General features: G+C 48.8%; 1 long non-coding RNA gene across 1 annotated transcript in view; it reads left to right on the top strand.

The window, feature by feature from the left end:
• Positions 1–19,058: 19,058 nt before the first annotated feature.
• LOC111935761 (uncharacterized) overlaps positions 19,059–23,070 on the top strand; it is an 8,831-nt gene continuing 4,819 nt past the window's right edge. Inside the window, exons 1-3 of the long non-coding RNA XR_002867855.2 lie at positions 19,059–19,238; positions 19,354–19,441; positions 19,766–19,849. This is a non-coding gene — a long non-coding RNA (uncharacterized LOC111935761). The remainder of the gene's footprint in view (positions 19,239–19,353; positions 19,442–19,765; positions 19,850–23,070) is intronic.

The raw sequence follows: 23,070 nt of genomic DNA, 5'->3' as shown, positions 1-23,070 counted from the left end.
CCCCACTCTGCTGATGCTCTCTGCTCCCCAGATCTCCTCAGGCTGCTGGAAAAAGCAGGTTGTGTCTGTGGGCAGGAGGCTCTGGGGCTGCAGCAGTACCAGGGAGGAGCGTTGTGTTATCACTGTGGGATTCTGGAAGCTGAGGCTTTAAGGGAAATACCACTTATCCCAGGACATGTAATAAGTTTATACATGTTGGCAGTGCTGCTGATACCGAACTCTGCACTCCTTCCTCCTGCAGGAAATTAATTGCTCGCTCATTTCATGCCCATTTACACCCTGAAATGGCTGCAGATTTTTGATCGTGATTTCTTCTCTGGGGTGCATTGTGGTGCTGCCACACTTGCTTTGCCTCCAAAGCTGTTTAATTTAGTTCTTGTGCATCTTGAGCAGGCTGCCTGGCCTGGAAGAGCTGGGGCTGTGGCAGTGGCTGGCAGTCAGAGCCTGCTGGGCTCCCCTTGGAGCAGCTCGCTCTGAACGTGGTTCTCCAGCTCTGCCTGTGCTGTGTGGGCTGGCAGAGCTCCAGGCAGGGCGTGTGTGTCTTGGCCCAAAGCTGGCGGTTTAAGGAAATGCATGGTTCCTAATCTGCCATCAGAAAAAAGCAAATATGCAGGCAATTTAGGAAAGTGAAAGCGCAACCCCCTGGGGAACGCGTAACTCGGGCTTCAGAGGCGTTCTGAACGCAGAGCCGTGTTCTGCCTTAAATCCTGGGCCGCTTGGCATTCTGCTATCTCTGAGCTGGATCAAGAGCAGATGTGTAGACTTTATCTGCTGAGGTTTTCGTGTTCCTCCAAATCCTTCCTGGCTGGCGTCGGAGGCTCACGGAAACTCAGGGGAACGTGAGGAGCTCGCTCGCTCCTGTCTCAGCCCATCCTGCCCAGGGAAGTCTCGAATTTGCTGGTAGTGGGTGCAGGTTGTTGTGGAGGAGGTGATTTGTAACCTCAGCCTGGCCTCTCGGAGCCCACATGGGTGGTTTTGCCATCTCCTGGTGATAAAGGAGAAGAACCTTTTCCTGATCCTTATTTACATTGCCGTGCATGTTATAAGGATGGAAACTAGATTAAATTTTCCCTATTAAAAATGAAAAATGAGAATTTCAGATTTTATCACCTCTTAGAAATAATTCACCAAACCTGGAAAACGGAATGTTTCACTTTTAATCCAGTGACACAATGTGCCCTTCGCATGGAAACGCATTGCTGCAAAATCCATCTGGGGCAGCATCCCACATTCCCGATGTGTTTGATGCTTGTGATGCCTCCAGCCATGGGCACAGTAGGAAGGATTAATCCTACTGATAAGTACTGGTGGATTGTGCCAAATATTTGTCATACATAAGTCAGAGGAATTGTTTGGATGTTGCTATAGGAATTCTCCTCCCCTTGTGCATTGCAACCAGCAGTTACCGTGCTGCTCTGTCACGGAGATGAGCGAGAGGGGGTTGGTGTGGAATCACAGAGGTGTTGGGAAAACAGTGGGATGGTGGGCTCTGGGGCACAGCCTGCAATGGGAACCTGCTGAGATGCCAAACAGAAAGCAGCAGTGGAGGTGCTGGCTGCAGCTCTCCCAGGGCTGAGCAGGATCTGGGAGCTGAGCAGGATCTGGGAGCTGAGCGAGCCTGTGGCTCCCTGGGGAGCACCAGCTCTCCGGAGCTTCCCTCTGGATCACAGCCCAGGAAGGGGTGGATGGATGGCTGGGTGTCACCTCACTGGATTCCGTGTGGGTGGAAGGCTCATCCGTGCAGGGACACTCCATGGAAATGTTCCCGAGCTTTATCCTGCTGCCCTGAAATGCCCTGGCACGCAGCAGGCGCCTCTCCCTGGCAGCCAGGCCCCTGACACGGGCAGCACATCCCCTCCTGTTATGAAATCACCTCATAAACTCTGCAAACCGCCCTGGGGGTGACTGGGACTCGTTATCTCTGTTCCCAGTGCAGCTCTCGCAGCCGCACACATGAAAGGTCTGGGCTTCCTCCTCTCTTATCAGGCACCTGTTGTTGTACCCAGACATTACTCACATCCTTGGAGTCACATCTTGTTTTGCATAATTAACACCAACTGCTTGGTTTCCTTCCTTCCCTTGCAGTTCTGCTCTGTGGCCTTACCTGGCTGTGGAGCCTTCAGGGTTATTTTGGGTTTTAACACAAGCAATGGAAATTTGGGAGCACCAGCTCGGGGAGGACGAGAAGATTTTAGTCAGGTAGAAGGGATGCTCTTTAGGCTTGAACTGGTGCTGCACCACGGTCTGTGGTGGGGAATCCTGTACCAATTCCTTATGAGTGGTTAAAAAAAACCTGAAGCAAACTTAAAGAAAAGTCTGTGCAGCAAATTTGGACTCGGAAAACGGCAAATCACAGAATCCTGGAAGGGTTTGGGTGGGGAGGAACCTTAAAGCCCATCTCGTTCCTCCCCCTGCCATGGGCAGGGACATCTTCCTCTATCCCAGGGTGCTCTGAGTTCTGTCCAGCCTGGCCTTGGACACAGAGAGTATGTAAAGGGTTTTTTTTTTGAGGGTTTGGGTGTTATACTTGTTTACTTTTTGCAATTATATCTGAACTTTAATTCCACCTGAATGCCCTATCTTTTCCTCTTGCTGTTTGGAGTTTTGCTGCTTTGAAGATGTTTTCTGATGAATGTTTGCTGTGTGCTGGCTGTGCCATCATCTCAAAAGCTGATCTCAGTATATCAGAGCAATTTGCCATTCGCTGGCATAGAGAATTCCACTGAGAAAAATTCAAATTCTGAAGCTGGGACCTGAGCAGGGTTGGGATTTTGGACTGGCTGCTCTGCAGAACTGCTGTGCACAGGTAGAACAGCTCAGGCAGAGGGCAGGTCCAGCCTGGCTGTGATGGTTGAGGTGGGTTCTGAGGCTGCTGGATCCTTCCTGCTGCGCTCCTTATCAGGCAGGGATTTGTGATCTGAGATAGGGATCACATCCCATCACAGCTCCAGCTCTGGGACTGGACCTGCTGCTCAATCTTCTCAAAGGGCTGTGGGTTATTTTCCAACTTGTAGGACTCAGCCACTTGATCAGGGAGGGAAATATTTCACCTGCTTTTGATTGACTCCATCATCTCAAGGACCATAAATCGTGGATATGTCCATATTTTTTTTTTTTCTGAATATTTATTTACGGTTCAGGTCAATAGTCTCCAGAAACACAATTCTGCTTACAAACTGAATTCCTGGGCTGCATTCCCAGGCGTTCCCATGTGACTGGAGCATTTTTAGCAGCTAAGTGAACAAATGCAAACATATTTTCAGGGCAGGGGAAGCGCTGCTCTCCCCGTTCTCTCTGAGTGGGAGCTCTCCCCAGGTGCTCTGGGTGTGACAGGGCTGAGGTTCCTTCTGTGGAGCTTCCCTGCCAGGGGACTTTGGTCACCTGCAGCTAAATCGTGGAAATGGAATGGCCCCTCTGTCCCAGGGCCCTGGGGGGAGGCAGGTGCTCCCCTGGCAGGGCACAGCCCCTTTCTGCCTGTCTGCAACAGCTGGGAATTGTCTTTCCTGTGGACTCCAGGGCTCAGGAGAGGTGGATATCTGTTTTGTAAATGCCAGGGAAGAAGTGATGCTGGCAGGCAGCACCTGCTGGCTCAGGGCTCTCAGGAGCCGTCACTTCACCTGTGACTAAGAAATGAATTTTCACAGGGAGGAAATGGCAATCCCTGGCCAACAAAGCAACGTTGTGGAAAAGTCCTGACCTTAAAAGCCATGCTGACCGTGCAGCAGTGCTCTACAGGTCCTTTGGTGTCTGCATTGCTGAGCCTGAAAAATCCGAGTGTTGGAATTGTTCTCACTTCTCCTCTCCATGGACAGAGCTACAAATTATTGACAGCAGCCTGAAGAAATCTGTGTCTGAAACCCTCAGTAATACTCAGCTACATTTTGGTCAGAAAACCCTCTAATTCCTCCCTAAAAGCCACATCACTTTTCACTGCATAATGTAATTAATGAACAGCAAAGCAAACACTTCAGTATCAAGTGGTTTTTTGCACATCTACTGAAGTGATCAAAAGCAGACAGCAAATCCATCTTTGCTTGGGCAGGAATAAGGTTTGTATCTCCCAGCTGAGATGGACAGGGGTACTGGTGAGTAACAGCCATGCTGTATTAATGTATCAGCATAAAAGCTCAAATTAATTACTGTTTTATTCTTGTTTTTCCTCCTTCTGTAGAACTGAACTTTCCCTGAAACCAAACTACATCAAAACAATCTCCAAGGTCTCTTCAGTTAAACAATCTGTTGTCAGGTTTCAAACCTTTTTTGTGTCCAATTAGTTTTGATTTGCTGGGGAAGATGTTGGGGCTGTTTCTTTAAAAAGAGGTGAAGTCCTGCAGTGCCAGTGGATAAATCCCTGGAGCTGAGGGTGGTTTGGTCACTGAGGCATCTCCAGTGCCTTTTTCCTCTTGCATTTCTGCCTGAAGTTTATGAAACTTGGAGCAAAAAGGCACATATTTAATCCCAGTGTAGCTGCTGCAGTAGTTAAAGGTATTTCTGTGGAGTAACTTGTGTTATTTCTGAGGTTAAGGTTTAAAATGCAAAGACTTCACTGAGAAGATGTCTGTGTGCTGCAGGGGCCGTGCTGGTGGAAAGCAGTTGGGTTGGGGTTTTTATGCTATAAAATCATTCTGGGTTGTAGCTCTCTGCTGACTCCCCAGGATGGCAGTGATTAATTAAGTGCATATTTTATCCAGAGCTGCTCTGGGCCCTGTGACGTGGATCTGCTTTGGGAGGCTCCTGTCTCCAGCCCCACGCCGTCATTTTCACCTCACTTTGCTTTTTGGTGGATCTGTAACACACATCACAAAGGCAAAGGCTGGAGTGTAGCATCTCACTCATGATCTACAGCTGCTAAAATAAACTGCAAGTGAAAATATTCCTCCAAGTTCCTTTAGGAAAGTGCCATCCCTTGAGGGGTGAGTTTGTTCCAGGTTAAGGTTTGGTGGGAACGTTCCAGGGGGTTGATGGTGCTTGTGGGGACCCTGATGGAGCTTCTGGGGGGCCCAACCTCAGCCCAGGGGATGAGGGGGAATCTGTCTCTCCCTGCAAGATCAGCTCTGATTCCCCTGCTTTTCCACCCCTCGTGTTGACTCCTCCACAGGGTACAGCAGTAGAGCAAAACCAACCCGACCCTTCCCTCTTTGAGGTATCACTGGGTATTACAGAATCACATAATTGTATGTAATTACCATATTCTAACACTTAAATATTTTCCTGACTAATTTCCTCCTGTCTCTGCTTTAAGGATACCCAGATTATATCCATTAAAAATTTACAGACTGGAAAACATGCCATTTGAAAAGAAATTATTTTTTTTTTTTGCACTTAAACCCCACTTTTCTTTGTGGCCTTAACCTGTTGCCTTTGACAGAATTACTGGGGTTTAGTGTTCTGTTGTGGTTTAGTTTTTTTCTTTAGAAGCCCCAGCAGCCCCCTTGTGCAGTATATCAGGATGTTATGACAGCCCTGCTGGGCCGAGTCCAGCAGTCGATGCTCTGTCAAAATACCCATCATTTCCTGTAGTTTTGCCTAATTAATGGTGCAGTAATGTGGAAACTTAGAACAGCACCAGAAGGAAAAGTAAATGTTAAATGATTTGCCTTTAATGGTTCTCAGAAGCTTTTTTCTTCTTTTTTTTAAAAAAAATTTATTTCTTTGTTCCTTATGAGCTCTTTTCTTTTTTGGGCACCTTATTCCTCTCTGCTGTTCCTGGTTCCCTTCAGAGTTTTCTTCCTTCCTATAAGTGGAGGATTTAGCAATGGCAGGGCTCACAAAGCTCAGCACCTGTGAGGGGATGCATTTCCTCAGCACCGTAATTAGCCCTGGCTGCTGATGAACAAAAGCAGAAAGGATTTGAAATTAATGTGATTAATTCCTGTTCAGCCAAAAGCATCCTTTTGTTTCTGTCCCTCCTTAGCTTTCTAATCATTGACTGGGATCCAGGTTGGGTAAAGCAGCTCCAGAGCCCCCTGCTCCTGGTGGGGTGGGAGGTGAGGCTGTGTGCTTGGAACAGGTGGAAAGGTGAACATGGAATGACAGAACAAAAGGAATTCCTACTGCCCAGGGCAGGGTTAGTTGGGATATTGGGAAAAAATCCTTCTCAGGCAGGGTGGGCAGGCCCTGGCACAGGTGCCCAGAGCAGCTGTGGCTGCCCCTGGATCCCTGGCAGTGCCCAGGGCCAGGCTGGACAGGGCTTGGAGCAATCTGGGATAGTGGAAGGGGTTCCTGCCATGGCAGGGGTGGGAATGGATGAGATTTAAGGTCCCTTCCAGCCCAAACCAGTCTGGGATTCTCTTCCATTTCTCTTAAAACGGGCAGTAAGTGAACGAGGGGCAGTGAACGGGATCTCATGGTTAAGGAAAGGCCTGTGCAGCCCAAGGGGGTTCCTCACCTGGGCACCCTCAGAGCCACACCAGCCTCAGGGGGAGCCTCCCCAGCCCGGGGTGAAGGCTCCAGCTCTGCCAGGAGCTGGGAGGACGCCGGGCTGGCTTGGCCCATCCTGTTTTACGGTGTTTTGGTTCGCTGAAAAATATTTTGTTGTGAGAAACTCCAGATGGATGTGAATGTTCTCAGGGGTGGAGGGAACAAGTGGAAGGAGAAAGTTAGTCATCGTCCTGGCAGGCGAGAGCCAGCGAGGACAGGCACTGGATGATGCACAGGGCAAAAATAACCCAAGTTCCAAATGGAATGGGATGTGATGGCCGAGTTCCTCCGAGGGAAAATACTCCCGAGCCCTCGGGCACGGCTTGGCCGGAGTTTGGGTGCAAAGCAGTGCAGGGGCTTTGCCTGTCCGTGGGACAAATGGAAAATGCCTGGGAAACGGAAAAGTGGGGAGGAGAAACTGGTGTCAAGTGTTGGTCCAGAATTTTGGGAATTTTGAGATTTATATTTCAGTCCAGTCTAAAACCTCACTTTTTCAGTTCTAAAGCAATGTCCTCTGTCCCTCTAATGGATGGGAGCACTTCCCAAGACCATCAGGTTATGTAGTATCCCTTGAAAGGGTTAATGTTGGAAAGGAAAAATTATTTGTAGCAATTTTGACCTGCTTATCCTTTGGTTTTGCGAATTTCTTTTCATTAAAGCATGTGTTGAAAGAGACTTGAGATTTCACCTCAGAACTTGTCTCAGTTATTGAAGTAATTAGAACCAGAATGGATAAAGCTTGGAAACGACCCTGAATTTTCATAATCAAATCAAATCTTGTCCCCCAGAGTTGTCAGGAATGTTAAATTCTTATAGCTGGCCTGCAAATTGATATCTCTGATGGGAGCTGGGCAGCCAAGGGGACAGGGAACCCTCAGAATATTTTGTCCTATCTCAACAAGTTCAGTGATGTGAGTCATGAAATGATGTGGATTTGTTTTACTCATCTGACCCAGGGATGTTTTGAGCAGGAGGCCCTGGTCCAGCTCTGTGGGCTCTTCTGAAGGGCTCTGAGGCTAGAAGGTCCAAAGGAGAGGTTTTTCTGTCTTTAGGAGTTTTAGGGAGATTTGCAGAGCAGTCAAACAGGGAAGCCCCACCTTAGTCCACTTTTCCTGTATTCCCCATCCCAGGCACTTTACTGCTCCAGACATATTTTTTTTTCTTTAAAATATTCTTTAGAGGGTTTCATGTGTCCCTTTTCTGTCCCAGGCTCTCTTTTTAAGCCTGAAGTAGCTTCAGCACCTTTGACAAGTCAGTTTTGCTTTGTCCAGCAGGAAAGCAGTGAGATTACTTCAGGGCCTGCGCTCTCTGCCCATCTCATGGGGAGTCTCTGTCAGTGCTGGGGTGTCTTTCCCTGCTGATATTTCATTATCTTGGTGCTTCTCAACAGGAAGAGTTTGATGTCAGAGCTGCAGAACCCCCCAGGTTCCCCGTGTTCTGCTGGATATTTGTGATCGCTGTGCTCCGGACGTGGCTTCTCCCTCTTGAAGGTTTTTGTGCCTCAGGGTTTGGATTGCCTGCCCTGATGGAACAGTGTGTATCTCCAGTGGAAGTGTTTTTGTTTTCAAAGGCAAGCAGCACATTGTGGACACATGGAAGTGTGTGGCTTTCAAAAAACCAGCCACTATTTCTGGATGTTTGAAGAGCCAGCACCAGTTTGGGGTATTTTTAGCAGCAGAGACTTGACCATTTGATATGGAGGGATTAAGGTTTGGTGATCTGGAGGCTGAGGATTTCAGTTTCAGGTGTTGTCATTTGTTCCTTGGAGATGGAAAAGCCCATGGCTGTTAAACTTCTGTCTCTCTAGCCCTGGAATAGCAATTTAAAGCAACCCAGGAGAAATGAGGATCTGGTGCCACTCGGACAGGCTCCAGCTCAGACAGCCAGGCTCAACCTGAGCTTGATCTTAGCCTAAAACAAAGTCCAGTCCTGGTCTTTGGCCCTTTCAGTCACTTGTGAGCTATGAAAGGGGACTGTTAAAGTTGAAAATCTGTCTAATAAAATGTACTTTCATTAGAATAAAGCAATACTTTAAAGATAAGTAATGCTATTATTGCTTTAAGGAGAATGTGTGCCAGCAGTTTCTTCATCTGCTTCTCTTTGGAGGACAAGCCTACCCTCCTAATTATTGTGTTCCTCTTCTTAGGCATATGAGTAGTCAGAGCATGACAATAGCCTGGGATTTAATGTATGCACAGGTTAAATGAATCTGTAATTTTTAGGAGAGCGGTGGATGAGCCTCTGAAGCTGAGGAGACAATTTCCTGCGTGCTGCTGTCTCTGGGTGCAGGAGGACGTGTTGGTCCTGGCTGAGCTGTGTGTGACAATGGCATCCCTGTACAAACAGTGCTGCCTTCTCCACACACACACACACACACAAAAAAAAAAAATGCAGCAAGGAATTTTTAGCACGTTGTCATGCAGCACTCTGTGTTTCCTGGCTTCTACATTCAAGCTGTGTAATAATATTTATATACAAATGCTGACTGTGATTTTCCACCCCGGAAAAAGGAGATGTCATTTAAAAGTGCCGTGTGTGATGTAAAGCAGAGATTTGACTCGCAGCCTTGCATATGGTGTGGGCGTGGATTTTAATTGTTTGAAAAGAGATCATTTCAAAAAATGTAACAGTCTTGCTACAAAAGCACATTCTCCTGAAGTAAAAGGTCATCTTGCTCTTTACAAGTTGCTTTTGGAAGGGAAGGGAGGGTCCTACTCTTGTCTTTCCTCGTTCCTACCTGTGGAAACATCCTGGAGGTCGTTCACTGTGGGGTGAAGCAGCTCTTAGCCCACGTTCAAGGTGGGATCCAGGACCAGGAGAGCTGTGGCTGAATGTGCACTGGCACAGGGGATTCAGGGGAATCTCGTTTTCCCCTGAAGGTCCCTGCTGTCCCCAGAACCAACACCCGTGCCCTGCTTTTCCTGTGCCACCGATCACACTCAGACTCTTAAAGCTTTTCTGGAGCTGGGATTTATAAACAGTTCCAAGACAAAATTGCTGGTTTTTGGCTCCAGCCAAGGAAACTGTTCTGATACTTTGCCAGTTGCCAGCACATTTCTAATCCTGGTGTCCTGGGGCTTTGGTTTTCATGTTGAAATCTCTGTTCCTACCAGGCTCTTGGTGGACTGAACACACAGAAAATAACGACTCGCTGAGCTGGGATGTGTTTGCTCATCTTCTGATCCACACTTGACCAAAGAAGGTTGGATCATGGCTTTGTTTTATCCTGCTCCAGTGACAGAATCCAGATGTAAGGATCCTAAATCTTCAGTGTTCCTGGTTTTCTCCTTCATGAACCCTTTGAAACCAGGGTTGTGACTCTGGCTGTGCAGCTCCTGGCCTGGCAGGGTCCTACACTTCTCTAGCTCTGTAATAATGGGCTCATTAATATATTAACAGGTGTTCCTGTGCCCAGCTGCATTTCTAGATAATCTCAACAACAAACCAGAGGGGTCCAGGGAATAATAATTCTCTGGGCAGTGGAATAAAAAATAGGTGGCATAAAACCCATCTTGCCAGCATGTCATGAGAGACTCAGGGGAAAGATGCTGCAGCTGAGGTTTGGTTGGAGATTTTTACATTGCATTTTTGCAGGTTGCTTGATCATGATTCCTTTTGAATGGTATTTCTGGGAGAGAAAATAGAAATCATTCTATGTGCTAAATTCAACAGAGATTAAGGAAAATTCTCCTCAGGATCCACATCCCAGAAATGCTCCTCAGGAGAGTCAGGGCAGTTTGTTGGTGTTGGGTTGGGTTGTGCTGCCAGCAGGGTCTATCACAGCAAAGCCAGGCCTGCCTGGTCCAGGTCCAGGCTTTGCCCAGGATGAGAACTCCTTGGTGGCTCTGTTCCATGGATCTTGCTCACGTGGGGACCCAAATTCCACGAGCTGTGTTCCTGCTGCGTGAGCTGAGCCGCGATGTCTGTGCGTGCCCTGGGCTGGTGTTAAACAGCTCTGCAGCCTCCTCGGTCAGCAGGTTCTGCTGGCCCTTTCTTGCACTCTGCTCCCCTGTCCCTGCAGCTGAGCTGACTTCCTGGGGAGCTGCACAGAGCTTTCTCCAGGTGCCCACATGAGGAGATTCATTCACTTTGCAGTTGGAGCGAGTTTTCTCTCGAGGTGGGTGTTTTGGGCTTCAGCAGCTGCCAGGGAGGGGGATCCTGGAAATGCACAGGCAGGGTGACACAGCTTTAAACCCCTGGGCTGCAAAGGATGGTGAGAGCCAGCACTTCCTCCCCTAAAGCATTCAAAAGCAGTTTTAAATCGGATTAGGACTGAACAATCACTTCATGGTTTACTCACTGCAGGGAGGATCAAAGCCCTGGGAGGACTCTTCAGCTGTTTGCTTTTCCTTTATGTAGAAACTTCACCATGGCTGCCCTTAAACCCTCACTAAATACAATAAAAAACTCCCTTCTCAGGAAAGCAAATTACTTAACCACAGCCTAAAATAAGGTGTTCATTATCTGGTGACACTTTTTTTCCCTGCTATTTTCCTAAGCTCCCATTCTGAGGCAGTGCAGGGAGCAGGTCTGCATTCCCAGCTCCAGCTGGACTGATCCTGGGAGATCCCCAGACTGGAATATGGATTTGCCTTGATGTGCTGTGTCACCACAGCTCCTGGCAGAAAAGGGTTCAGCATTGGCTCTGTGGAATAATGGTGTGGTGTCTGAGGGGAGCAGGACTGCTGCAGTGCTGCACAGATGCTGTAGGGACTTTCTCCTTGCAATTTGGTGGAAATGTTTTTAAAATCCAAGAGGTTTGTGTGCCTTTTCCTGCTCAAGATGACCAGGGGTTTATCCTGCTGGGAGAGGCTCAGAGACCTAAGCAGCAAGGTTTAAAAAAACAATGGTAATGGGAGAGGGGAAAATAATTTTGTGGCTAAAACAGAACACGTGTCTGTCCCTCTGGCTTCTTCCTCTTGTTGCTGTGATACAGATTTGTCTGAAAGTGCCACATTTGCAGAAGTGGCACCTGGGGACTTTGTTTAGTGATGGCTTAAAGGTTGGACTCGATCTTGGAGGCCTTTTCCAACCTAAATGGTTCCATGATTCTGTGGCATCTCAGGGAGCTGCACCCTGGGGTGCTGAGCCAGAGATGCCCACGGTATATCTGGAGGCTAATGCCTGTTTTCTCCTCCCCATGTAATGTGGTTTAGCTCAGAAAGGAAACTAAATGCAGAACGAGGATTAAACTGTGTAAGCCTGATGGATGTTTTGTAGGTGATGCTTTGCAGAAGATCATTACTTTGAAATGTTGGAATAGAAAAGAACATTTCTCAGGCTTTTCAGACATAACATGTTGTGGAGAAGAAGCTTGGAACAGATGTACCCATAGTTTATTCCATTTATCATATTAAAAATAAAGAAAAGACAATTTCAGCTCATTTACTGCTTTATTAGTTCAAATAAACAGCTTTTCTAATCAATGTGTATGGCAAGCACAATGCTTTCATAATTGGCAGTGGTGGTTCCAAAATTAACGAGACTGTCCTTGTTGATGGTCTGTAACAAGTCACAGTCAGTACTCGGCCTAATCCAGCCCTTATCTCACATTCATCTGAGCACAGGAAAAATTATAACCTTATTTTTAAATTTTAAAACATTTGTGGGTTGTTTTTTCTCCTCCCCATCTTTTTGAGAAAGTGCAGTTGGAAATGAGGAGAGCTGCACAGGAAATGGTCCCGAGGAGATCAGCTCAGCTGTGTCTCAGGGAGTTTCTTGCTCTTATTTATCTGGAGGTATTTATTGATTTTACCATCCTTTGCAAAAACACTGATTTAATTTATGAGGTGATAGAAGAGGCTGGGAGAATAATTTTACCTATAAGAGCATAGAATTGTCCAACTAATTGCCCAGGAAAAAGAGCAAAGATCTGCTGATCTACCCCTGCAGATGTTTCTCATCTGGAATACAGACCAATTCCAGACATTTATTTTTTTGATTACTGTTTATTTTGATGCTTTATTACACGGCCATTGCCAGGAAGGAAATGGTGCTCAGAAATCCAGCAAGATGTTTTTTCTACTTCGGTACTATTTATTCAGTAACAATTTGGGGTTTAACCCCTTTCTCCCCCTTTTCTTTGTCTGATTGTGAGCCCTCACATCCATCCTCCACTGGGAACAGCAAAACACGCAGGTCCTGGGCTGAGAGCTGTCACGGCTGGTGTTAAACCCTCAGAAATTTTATAGAGGCATTAATGCTCATTTCCAGATTGTAACTAATAAGGACCTGTTGGCTTTTTTTGCCACCTAGTGCTTCTGTCCCTGCATTACTGTGGAGGGCTGTGTGTGTGCGGAGTGAGGAACCATCTGGTGCTGCAGCTCCTCGGCCAAACGCCTGCTTGCTTGGTCAGGGGACTTTCCTTGCACGAGTGGGGAATCAACTCAAACCTTCCCTGGTTTGCTCGAGAGCCATCAAAGGCTCTGGAAAGCCTTCTGTGTGCTGAGTGGGACAAAACAGGGAGCACCTCCTGCTCCTGGTCTGATTTTAATCCTGGTGATCCTTCCTGCTGGCAGATGCTGAGCTTGCTGGTGTTTTGTGAGTTTGATGGGATGCTGCATGTTCCCACTGTGAACAGAGCTTCAAATCTTATGGCTGGGCACACAGAGCACCTCTGTCCTCTGGGCTGGCAGCAGTGATGCTCCAACACCCCTAAGCTGTGGTTCCATATGATTAAAAATGGCTGGAAAATTAAATATATGCAAAGCCAACAATTCCATGACACTTTATTTCTTCAGATTTCTCCTGCAGCTCTTGGTGTGCCAGATCTGCCTCAGGCACTTGCACTTACGCCCACAGGTACATGTGATTTGTAATTTAAGGTGATGTTGTGCATTATGGCTGGAAATGGGCTACCCCTGGATCCAAACTGGGTGTTTGCAAGAGCCCCAGTTGGGTTTGGGGGTGTGCTCATAGTGAGGGATGTGCAGCCCCTCCTTTCCCCGTGCAGGCTCTGCCTTGAGCAAACCCCAGAGCACAACGGAGCCGTTCTGCTCCAAACGGGAGCAGGAAGGTGGGTGGATTAGGAAATATTTTATATTGGGGATTTTTTTTTTTTCCACTGAGCCATGTCACATTGAAGTCCCACCATCGCTTTATGGCGTGTCCCGCTCCGTGAGGAACAGAGCTGCTACTGTCCATCTGTCCGTGTGTCTGTCCGTGTGTCTGTCCGTGTGTCTGTCCGTGTGTCCGTCCATGTGTCCGAGGCAGGGCTCTGGTCATGCTCAGAGTCACCAGGGGCAGTGCCTGGCAGGGCTCTGCAGTGCCATGGCTGTGGGATACACTGACAGGCTCCTGCAGTGGGTGATATATTGCCTTTCGGTCCCTGGTGATGGCATCCAGACCTCCCAACCTTTCATAATCCACAAATGGAAAAGTGGCACTTAAAATGAATTTATTCAGGTGGGAGCGCTGTAAAACATGAAAATAAGGCTTTTGACTTGCTGCACCTACACTTGAGTGTCAATGAAAAGCTTTTTATTTGGTTTTAGAGCCAGACTTGCAGAAGTCAATGTGCCTTGTGGTCTGGCCCTGTGTGTTACGGGAGCCAGACTGGAACAGAGCATGGACAGAGGAAGAGATTGGGAGCGAAGCTGCCCAGTGAAAGACCTTTGAGCATCTTAGAGGGGAGAGTTTGCCTGGGGAAGGCTGAAAAGGGGAGGGAAGAGATGAGAGAGACAAAAGCCCAAATGAGATTCCTTTGGGATTAATAAGTAAGTCTTTATTTGCACGCCATAGTTTTTTGTCCCTGCTTTGCGTGGTGGGATCACCGGCTGCTCCCTGGCTGCTGCCTCCCTGCAGGGAACATCTCCTGCTAGAGCTTCCAGCTCCAGGGGCTGTGGATGGGAAGGAGGGAGCAGGGAATGGTGGTGAAGCAGCAGCAGCAGTGAGCAGGCACCGTTTGCCTTTGACCACTTGTTTGATTTGAGACTGTCCTCAAACACAAGGTCATTTACAGCCTGCCCCGGGCTGCCAGACGAGGAAGTTACCTTGCGAAGGAAGGAACCAGCCCATGCTGTCTAAATATTGTCAATTGTGTGCTGAATGGAGGCCACAGCCTGAGGAACCTCAATAGTAGCTCTTTGTGTCCCTGGCTGCCTCCTGCCAAAGTACTTTCCATAATTAGGAGTAAAACATATTTACATTCCTGCCGTCCTCGGTGCCGGCGCACACCTGTACGTGTGTGGCTGTTCATGTACAGGGTGCAAGCCTTTATATTCCTGTGCTTCTGGAGTGAGTGCTCCTGCCTGGAGTCATGGGAATGGTGCAGCAACCAATGGAGGTAACTGGGAGGTGCGGGACAGTCAGGGGTTGTGATGGTGAGAGGAGAAGAAATCCAATGGATCCCCCCTTTGCCAAGCAGGAGAATAATCCCCGTATAGAGAGATTCTGCATTTTGTCTGAATCGGAAGGTCCGGCCTGAATGCTCCCTTTTAAAATTCATTGACGTTTGCATGGAAACCAGAAAAATGGGCTTAAGTCAAGAATGCAATAACCTCACTCAAAACTGCTCTCCATGGCAGGCACTCATCCGCTTCCAGCCGTTCTGCTCGCGGGAAGATAAATGGAGGAGAGGAATCCTGTGTGTGGCAGCGGGGTTACAATGCACTGGGTGATGCACAGCAGCTTTTCCAGGCACGTTTCTCCCCCTCCCTCCATGATAACTCACGGCCAGGCATTGATTAGTTCGGTTTGGGGGGGAAAAGAGTTGTGCAGGACAACTGGATACTTCAGCAAAGACATTCCTGAACCGAGTCCAAGTGGGAACGGAGCGGTCACGTGGCGCTGGCGCCGTGCCTGCTTCCAGCTGCCGAGTTTCATTAGCAGACAGCCAAAATACATTAATTAGTCTTCTAGCATAACTCTCCTGTGCAGGCAGTGCTTCGGCTTTCACAGGGGCAGGGGAGATGGTCTGGACACTGTGTGAATGGTGGCTGTGATGCAACCTCTGTGTCAACACGTGTCCCCTGCCGGAGGCTTCCAGGAGTCCCCCTGGGCAGTGGGATCATGCTGGGGATACCAGGGAAGAGGAGGCAGCCTGCTTTAGGTTTGGCATTTCCCAAAGTTCAGATCCAGGGCTGTTTCCAACCTGTTTTTGTAGGGGGCTGTAGGCAGGAGAGGGTCGGTCTCCTCTCCTGAGAAGAGGTGACAGGACAAAAAGAAACGGCCTCAAGCTGCACCCGGGGAGGTTTAGGTTGGATATTGGGGCGAATTTCTTCCCTGAAAGAAGAGTGGGGTCCTCATCCCCAGAGGGATTTAACAGCCACGTGGATGTGGCGCTTGGGGACGTGGGTTAGAGGTGACATTGGCAGTGCTGGGGAACGGTTGGACTCGATGATCTTAGAGGGCTTTTCCAACCTGAAAAATTCTGTGATTTCTTCTATGATTTTATTTCTGTATGAAGTTTCTTCTGACAGATGTCCCCAACAATGATTTCAGACAAATACCCTACAGATGCAGGGTATGTCTGGCTACATCTGTGTTCCTCTTGCAGGACAGTCAGAAGAGACACCCACAAATGCACCCGGGTAATCCCTGCTCCTGTTGCAAAACCACTTGTAAAAATTCTGCAGAAATCCAAGGAAAAAGCCGTGCTCGGTCTAATCATGAGTTTACTTTTTCTCCAGAAGCTTTCTGAGCTTTCAGGCACTTAATGGAAACACCAGTGCTCACACTTGGAGGGCAGGCTGGAAAGTTTGCGTGGGCTTGTGTGTGTGCCAGGGAGTCAATTTTTGTCCGTCAGAAGCCTCTTTCCATTATGCTTTTGTCAGACTTTGCCTCCGTTAAGGGAAATTTGGACTTTCCATGTCAAAGCCCTCTGCAAATGTTACCCAAGACCTCTTGTCAGTGCTGTAGTTTGTACAGGAACACCTCCCAGTGCTTGCCCAGGAGTGGGGAAGGCAGTTCTAACACTCCTGCCCTTTGAGGGAAATGTCTGTTATTTGGGATTTTTCATTCTTTCCTCCCTCAGCGTTCAGCATTTCGGATGCAGGCTCATGCTCCTGCTCTCTTTAACAGCCTGTTTTTCCTCTAACCACTTCCAGCTCCAAAACCTCTCCACATCTTCTCAATGTAAATACACTTAACTTGCCCAGAGCAGGCTGGGGAGACAGTGGTGACCTTCAGTGGAGAGCAAAGCGTTTCAGTTTGACCTACTTTGCTGCAGAGTGGGTTTGGCTGTGGCAGGGCAGCTCTCTGCTCCCTGCCCTGCTCTTGGGGAAGGTCCTTGGGGAGATGCCCTATGTGAGTGGGAGAGCAGGGCTCAAGGAGATGGAAACTTCAGGCCCTGAGTTTAGGTGATGTTTGGGTAGCTGGGTGCTGCGTTTCTCCCTAGTGCCAGCTTTTATATTTGCAGCTTTAGATGTTTGATTGTGCTTTTAAAAAATCTGCCACGGGTCAGCCACACAAAATGCTCGTCTCAAAATTCTCGTTTTTGACTCATTACCTCGTTTTTTTTCCTCTTTGCTTGCTTTCCTCAGGGCTGGTTGTGCAAAGGGAGCAGCTGCAGGAGGAGCCAGGCTGCCGTGGTTCTTCCCAAGGCTCCTTGGCTGCACCAAGAAAAGGCATGGTCGCTTTTTCAGCTCTCCCTTGTCCTCTGTAAGAACTTCTGGGCATTGCCAGTGCAGCTGTGGCTCTGCCTGGGTGGCACAGGGTGCCCAGAGAAGCCGTGGCTGCCCCATCCCTGGCAGTGTCCAAGGCCAGACTGGAGTAACTCGGGCCACTGGAAGGTTTTCCTGTATTGTATTAAATGTATTTAATGTATTAAATGGGAATAATTTAATAAATGCACACTAGGATTACTTAGCTCTTCAGATTTTGCCATTTTCCGCAGTACTGGTTTCTCAGGAGGGCTGTGGGGTGGCCCCTATGGAAGTACAACTGTTTTTTGTTAGGGGACATGTGTCTTTAAAACCAAGTTCTCTCCTTATCTCAAGCTTAAAGTGCAAAATTCCCAGGTTGGAAGCAAGTTAATATTTCCTGTTCCAGCTGCATCTGCATTCAGTCGTGGAAGCAGATACTTGGCTGTAATTCTAAAAAAAAAAAAGAAGAATATAAATTGATATTGCAGGTAAGAAGAAGCAACTGAGGAAAAAACCCTTTCAGAAGTCCTTCAAGCAGTTTTCATGATAATTTTTGCTTATTTCTGAATAATTCCTACCACTGGTCACTCATTAAAAACAACAAACCCAAACTCAACCCCACATCCCTGCTGATAAACACCGTGGACTTGCTTGTAGCTTATCTGATGCCTGAACATCTGTTTCTCCCTAGCTGAGAGGTTCCCTCGGATGAGTTAATGCAATTCCCTATGCAAAGGTTAAACAAAGTTGAGAGGCTCCAGCCAGTGGCCTTGTGCCACGGGGCCTGTGCTGCACAAACAGCTTCACTGTGGAAATGTCCCATCGTAATTCAGAAAGAGGCCCAGGAGGGGAAAAGAGTCACCCAGCCCAAGCCTGGGCTGCAGCAAGGTTGGACTCGATGGTCTTGGAGCGCTTTGCCAGCCTTAATGATCCTGTGATTCTGAGCTTTTTAGATGCTGCAGTATGGAAAGGGTGCTTGGAGTGTGCATTTACCTCGGCTCTGAGGAGCTGCACCTGCTTCCTTCTGCCTGGGCAGGGCCTGGAAGCTGAAGGCCTGTTCTTGGCAGTTTGTGTGCACAGGACTATTTATGTTTTTGATTATTTAACAGGATTATTTACATTTTTGATTATTTAACACTGTTCTGGGTGTTTGACAGCAGGCCCTTTGGTGGCTGGGACAGCTGGAGGTGGAGAGGGCTGCAGGGTGATGGCAGCACCGACTCCTGGAGCTGAGCTGAGCCCTGGGCTTGGGCGCCAGAGATGCTCCAAGTGACACAGAGCTCTTCCCACAGGGATGTCCCATGGCCATGGGGGGATTGTCACACAGCTGGAACCTTGTGGTGGACCAGGGTGGTCTTTGGGATGAAGCTTTCCCAGCCCCTGCCCCTCTCCTTCACCCCTCGGAGGAGCAGCTTGGGTGTAAGCACACCAGGCCCCTGTGGCCCAGAATCCACCGTGGGGTTGTGCCCGTGTCCATGAGCTGTTCCCAAACACCACATCCACACTTCTCCTTTTGTGCCCTTTCCTTTCTGTCTCGGCTTTCAGCTCCTCTGGCTCCACATCCTGCGGGGCCGCACTTCACACACGGAGCAGGAGCATCAAAGAGGAGATCCTGAATAAAGCCCCCACTTTATGACATCTCTTCAAAGTGCCTTTTTAAGAGTTCAAAGGACATGAGGAAAGGAGGGGATCAAAATCAAAGGAAGATTGGGGGGAGGGAAATTAAAGCCTCAGAGGAACTTTATGGCAAGTTTTCTGTAACGCTTTCAATGCCAAAATCACAAGTGCTCCCAGCACTGACTCTTCCCTGGCCATCAGATTTCCTGTTTACCTGCACTGGTGGCAGGGCAGCTCAGCAGCTCCAGGTAGCTTCAGCCCCACACACAGACACAGGACACTCACAATTTCACTTTTTTATTCATTTTTTTGCCAGACCAAAACTTGCCATTCTGGTCCTTCGGGACAAGGGGGAGATGTTTGTTCTGGATTGCCTGTCCTGGAAGTCCTGGGGCTGACAGCAGAGCTCACCTTTAATGAAATTTTTTTATTTTTTAGCTTTTAGGAAATGCATCCCACTCTTCTCTTACTGTCTTCTACTGCAGGACCATCATTTTATCCATGTTTGGGAAATATCCATCACTGCTGGGGGAAAGGGACTTCTCCTCCTGAGTGAAGACTGTGGGATCTGACTTGAAGCAAGACAAGAGAAGCAAAGCCTCTGTGTGAACGTGGCAGGTAACATCTACAGACTCTGCTTTACAGGGAAGAAATGCAAATCAGTGAGGTATAAAGTGCTTAATATTCAGTTAGCTCTCAGAATTTTATCGGTTTCCTGTCTGTTTTTAAACAGAATAGAAAAAAAAGTCATGTACAAAGTAAGGGGAAGAATTCAGGCTGGTTTCAACTCAGGATCAAACCCTTTATAACGCTGGACTGAGGTGAGCTGGAACCAATCCCTGCTCTGGCGAGCAGAGTGGGGCAGGGATGAAGCTGGAAAGGACTGAGATGCACATGATGCTTTTCCCAAGTTGTGTTACAGTTTGGGGGAGCTTTCAGATTTGTGCCTTTAAACTGAAAGACTGAGAAGACAAATCAATTATCCGAGAAAAGAATGTGGATATTGCTGGAGGGAGGGAAGGGTCAGGCTCAGGGCAGCTGTGGAGTTTCCTTGGGGTTCCTTGAGCTGTGCAGGAGCAGCCTGTGGCTCCAGTTTGGTGCTCCCATCTTTAAACCATCAGTTAACAAATGCATTTCCTCCCTAGGGGGGTCTGTTTCCTCATCCTACTGCTTTTCCAGAATCCACAGTGTGTGTTCCTGCAGGAATGCTCAGCCCTCGTCCTGCCCAGGTGAGCTCACCTGCACCAAGTGCTTCTCCCACAAGAGCTTTCCAGGACTGCTGCTCAGAGAATGGCACAAAACTGCTGCTGAATTTCCTTCTCATTAATTCATTATCCTCTTTTTAGTATACTGAACTACACACCTTGCACTCTGTGCTCTGCTTTAGGCAGGCACCCAAAAATAGTCTGGAGTAGTGCAAATATGGGAGATAAAACTCAGTGTGTGCTGGACTGTAGTGGAGGTTTCTGGTGCTGGGCTGTGTGGGTGCTGGTCTGGAGGACAACTACTGCCAAAAACCAAATGAAATTGCTTGTTTTTCACCCAGAGAGGTCTCAGTTTCACTAATTGTCACTGCAAAGGACACCTCAAGGTGAAATTCAGCAAATGTTTCATACATCTAAGCAAAAAGATAGTTTTATTCACTGGTGGCTGTAAGGGGGAATTTAAGGCATGTGGAGTAACTAATGAGACTGGAACTTGCCTTGGAGACCGGGGCTGGGACCTGGAAGGTTTGTTTACAGCAGGGGATTTGCATCGAGGGGAGACCCTTTAGTACAGGCTCTTTCCATTAATTGGTTTGAAGCTGCTTCAGTGAACAGATGGCTTTATTTCCCTCATGGTGCTGCAGGCCACGTGGGGGGATTTCCTTTCCAAGCACGCCGTGGCAGTGGGGACAGGCACACAGAGCCCCACGGCACACCAGGGCTGGGCTGTGCCAGGGCTGTGCCAGGGCTGTGCCAGGGCTGTGCCACACTGTGCCAGGGCTGTGCCACACTGGGCCAGGGCTGTGCCATGCTGTGCCAGGGCTGTGCCATGCTGTGCCAGGGCTGTGCCAGGGCTGTGCCAGGGCTGGACTGTGCTGTGCTAGGGTTGGGCTGTGCTGTGCCAGGGCTGTGCCACACTGTGCCAGGGCTGTGACACACTGTGCCAGGGCTGTGCCAGGGCTGTGTCACATTGTGCCATGCTGTGCCAGAGCTGTGCCATGCTGTGCCAGGGCTGTGCCACACTGGGGACAGAGCACCAGGGGCTCAGCATCCCATAACAGCACTGCTGTTAAAGCACGTGGCGGTGTCTGGGAGGTTGTGAATGTTCTTCCCACAGGATTTGGGAGCCTGTGGTTTCCATCCACATCAGCCAGGGCCCAGAAGCAGACAGGGGCTCTTTGGAGCTGCCCTCTGGCTTGGCCGCGGATGCAGCAGCAGGGACACAGAATGCTCCCGGGGCTGGGGTGTTTTGCCTGCTGGGGGGAGCAGCAGTGACTCAGCAGAGCTGAAGGTGTCCAGGGGTGATGTCAGTGCTTCCTCCTGGCTCTGGGACACGCAGTTCTCCCCGCTGTCACCGCTGGTGACACCTCCCATGGGGCGTTTGGGCTGTAGGACAGAGCTGCTGCTCTTGGAGCAGGAGCCCTTGGAGCAGCTCTGTGACCTCCTCTGGACTCACTCCAGCAGGTCCAGGTCCTTCCCATGCTGCAGACCCCAAAGCTGGACACAGTGTTCCAGGTGGGACCTCACTAGAGAGGAGCAGAGGGAGGAGGAATCACCTGCCTTGGCCTGAGCCCACCTTTCTTTTAGTGCAGCCCAGGGCATGGCTGGCTTTCAAACAACGGAGGCTTGGTGCTCCCTGACAGTGTGGTGGGGCTTTCACACACCTCAAGGTCGAGGAGATGTTAACTGGATAGACTTGAAGTGCTCCTTGCTGCAGGTGGGCTGCAGCATGGCCTCAGCTCCAGGTCTGTTCTGGGCCTTTATTTTATTTCTGTGAGTGTTGCTAAGAGATGATTTCCCCTGGAAGCTGCAGGACCTACACAGATTCAAACTGGTTGAGGAGGGAGGGAGGGCCCCTGACACCCAAAGGGCAAATGAAAGTGATTTGGGAATCCTCAGCCAGCTACACACAGGCACTCACAGAGAGCAGAGCTGGGCACAGGATATGGCCATTTCCCAGGAAGATCCCGGAGCGTGGCACCTCCTGGCGCTGTTTGCAGTGTCCTTTCCCAGTCAAACTGGGGTTTTGTGCTTTTCTTAGGCTGAAAATGGTTATGTACATTCCTAAATATTTTCCTACTTCCCTTTTCGGATGTCTAACATTATGTATTATTTTCTGATACTTACCTAACCCGGGAAATCTGTTTTCCATCTCGCTTCAGCCAAGGTTTTCTTTTTAACCAGTCCTTCCCAGTATTTTCCTTTAACACTTCTGGTTTGCTGAGTGAACTTTGCAGTGTGAGGGTAAATGAAAGTGAAAATGTATTGCTTGTCACATACTGGCTGTTTAGAGAGGGTTTGGGTTTTTTTTCCCCCCCTCTGTATTTGAAGAGGGAGATATAAATCATTGATTTAAAACCAGGGTAATTTAACAAGATTATAGGAGAGGGAAAATCCACTTCCTCCCCAAAGTAACAGTCTCTTAGGTCTCTCCACCTACACAAGCCATATGCATCCTATGAGCTGCCCAAGATCCTCTTTTGTGTTTTTCTGGCAGGACTGTGGTGTAATAATCAAAGTCCATATGCAAAACTTTCTTGGTGGGTCCTTCAATGACTTTGTAATTGGTCAGAGAGTCACCATCCCTCATCCCCCAGGCTTCTCTCTGTGTTTAGAAAGCCCCAGACCTGAAGGGATATTCAAAGTTCAGAGTCCCAGATCAGAGGGATGTGCTCAGGGCTTGCCTTTTTGTGCCGTCTCCCTTTTTAGCCAACACGAGCAAGCTGTGCTTTTCCTCGCTGGGAGCTCGGGGATGGGGAGAGCAGAGGGATTTGTGCTGCAGCAGCGTGGGTGGGATGCTGGATCCGAAGGGCTCTGCATCGGAGCAAAGGGGTGGAGAGAGGGATAGCGAAGGGAATGCTCATCCCTGGCTGGAGTTCTGGTTTCCAGTCTTTGTGCTGAGCCCAGGGGGGAGCCTGGGGTGACAGAGCCCCTCAGTCAGAGCACTGCCACACCTAAAACTCAGGCACTGACTGGGCTTAGTGACATCACCCAAATTCACTCCGACCTTGCCATGATGTTCACCCTTCTCCTGAGGGGTGGTGGCTCCCAGGTTACCCAGAGCAGGATGCAGAGGCTGTGCCTGTGTTTCTGAGGCCAAATACTGAGCTCTAGAGACAGGTACAGCCCCAGCTCTCAGTGGCACTGCCACACCTGAGCAGGTACCGCAGCAAATGCCTCAGAATAACAGATATCCTGCTCTTGTTATTCCATTCTCGTTGGGAGTCAGGACTCTCACCAGGCAC

This window comes from Cyanistes caeruleus, chromosome 15, assembly GCF_971803275.1.
Source record: "Cyanistes caeruleus chromosome 15, bCyaCae1.hap1.1, whole genome shotgun sequence".
Classification (NCBI taxonomy): domain Eukaryota; kingdom Metazoa; phylum Chordata; class Aves; order Passeriformes; family Paridae; genus Cyanistes; species Cyanistes caeruleus.
The sequence above is the reverse complement of the archived record's forward strand: the minus strand, read 5'-3'. Positions and strand labels throughout refer to the sequence as shown.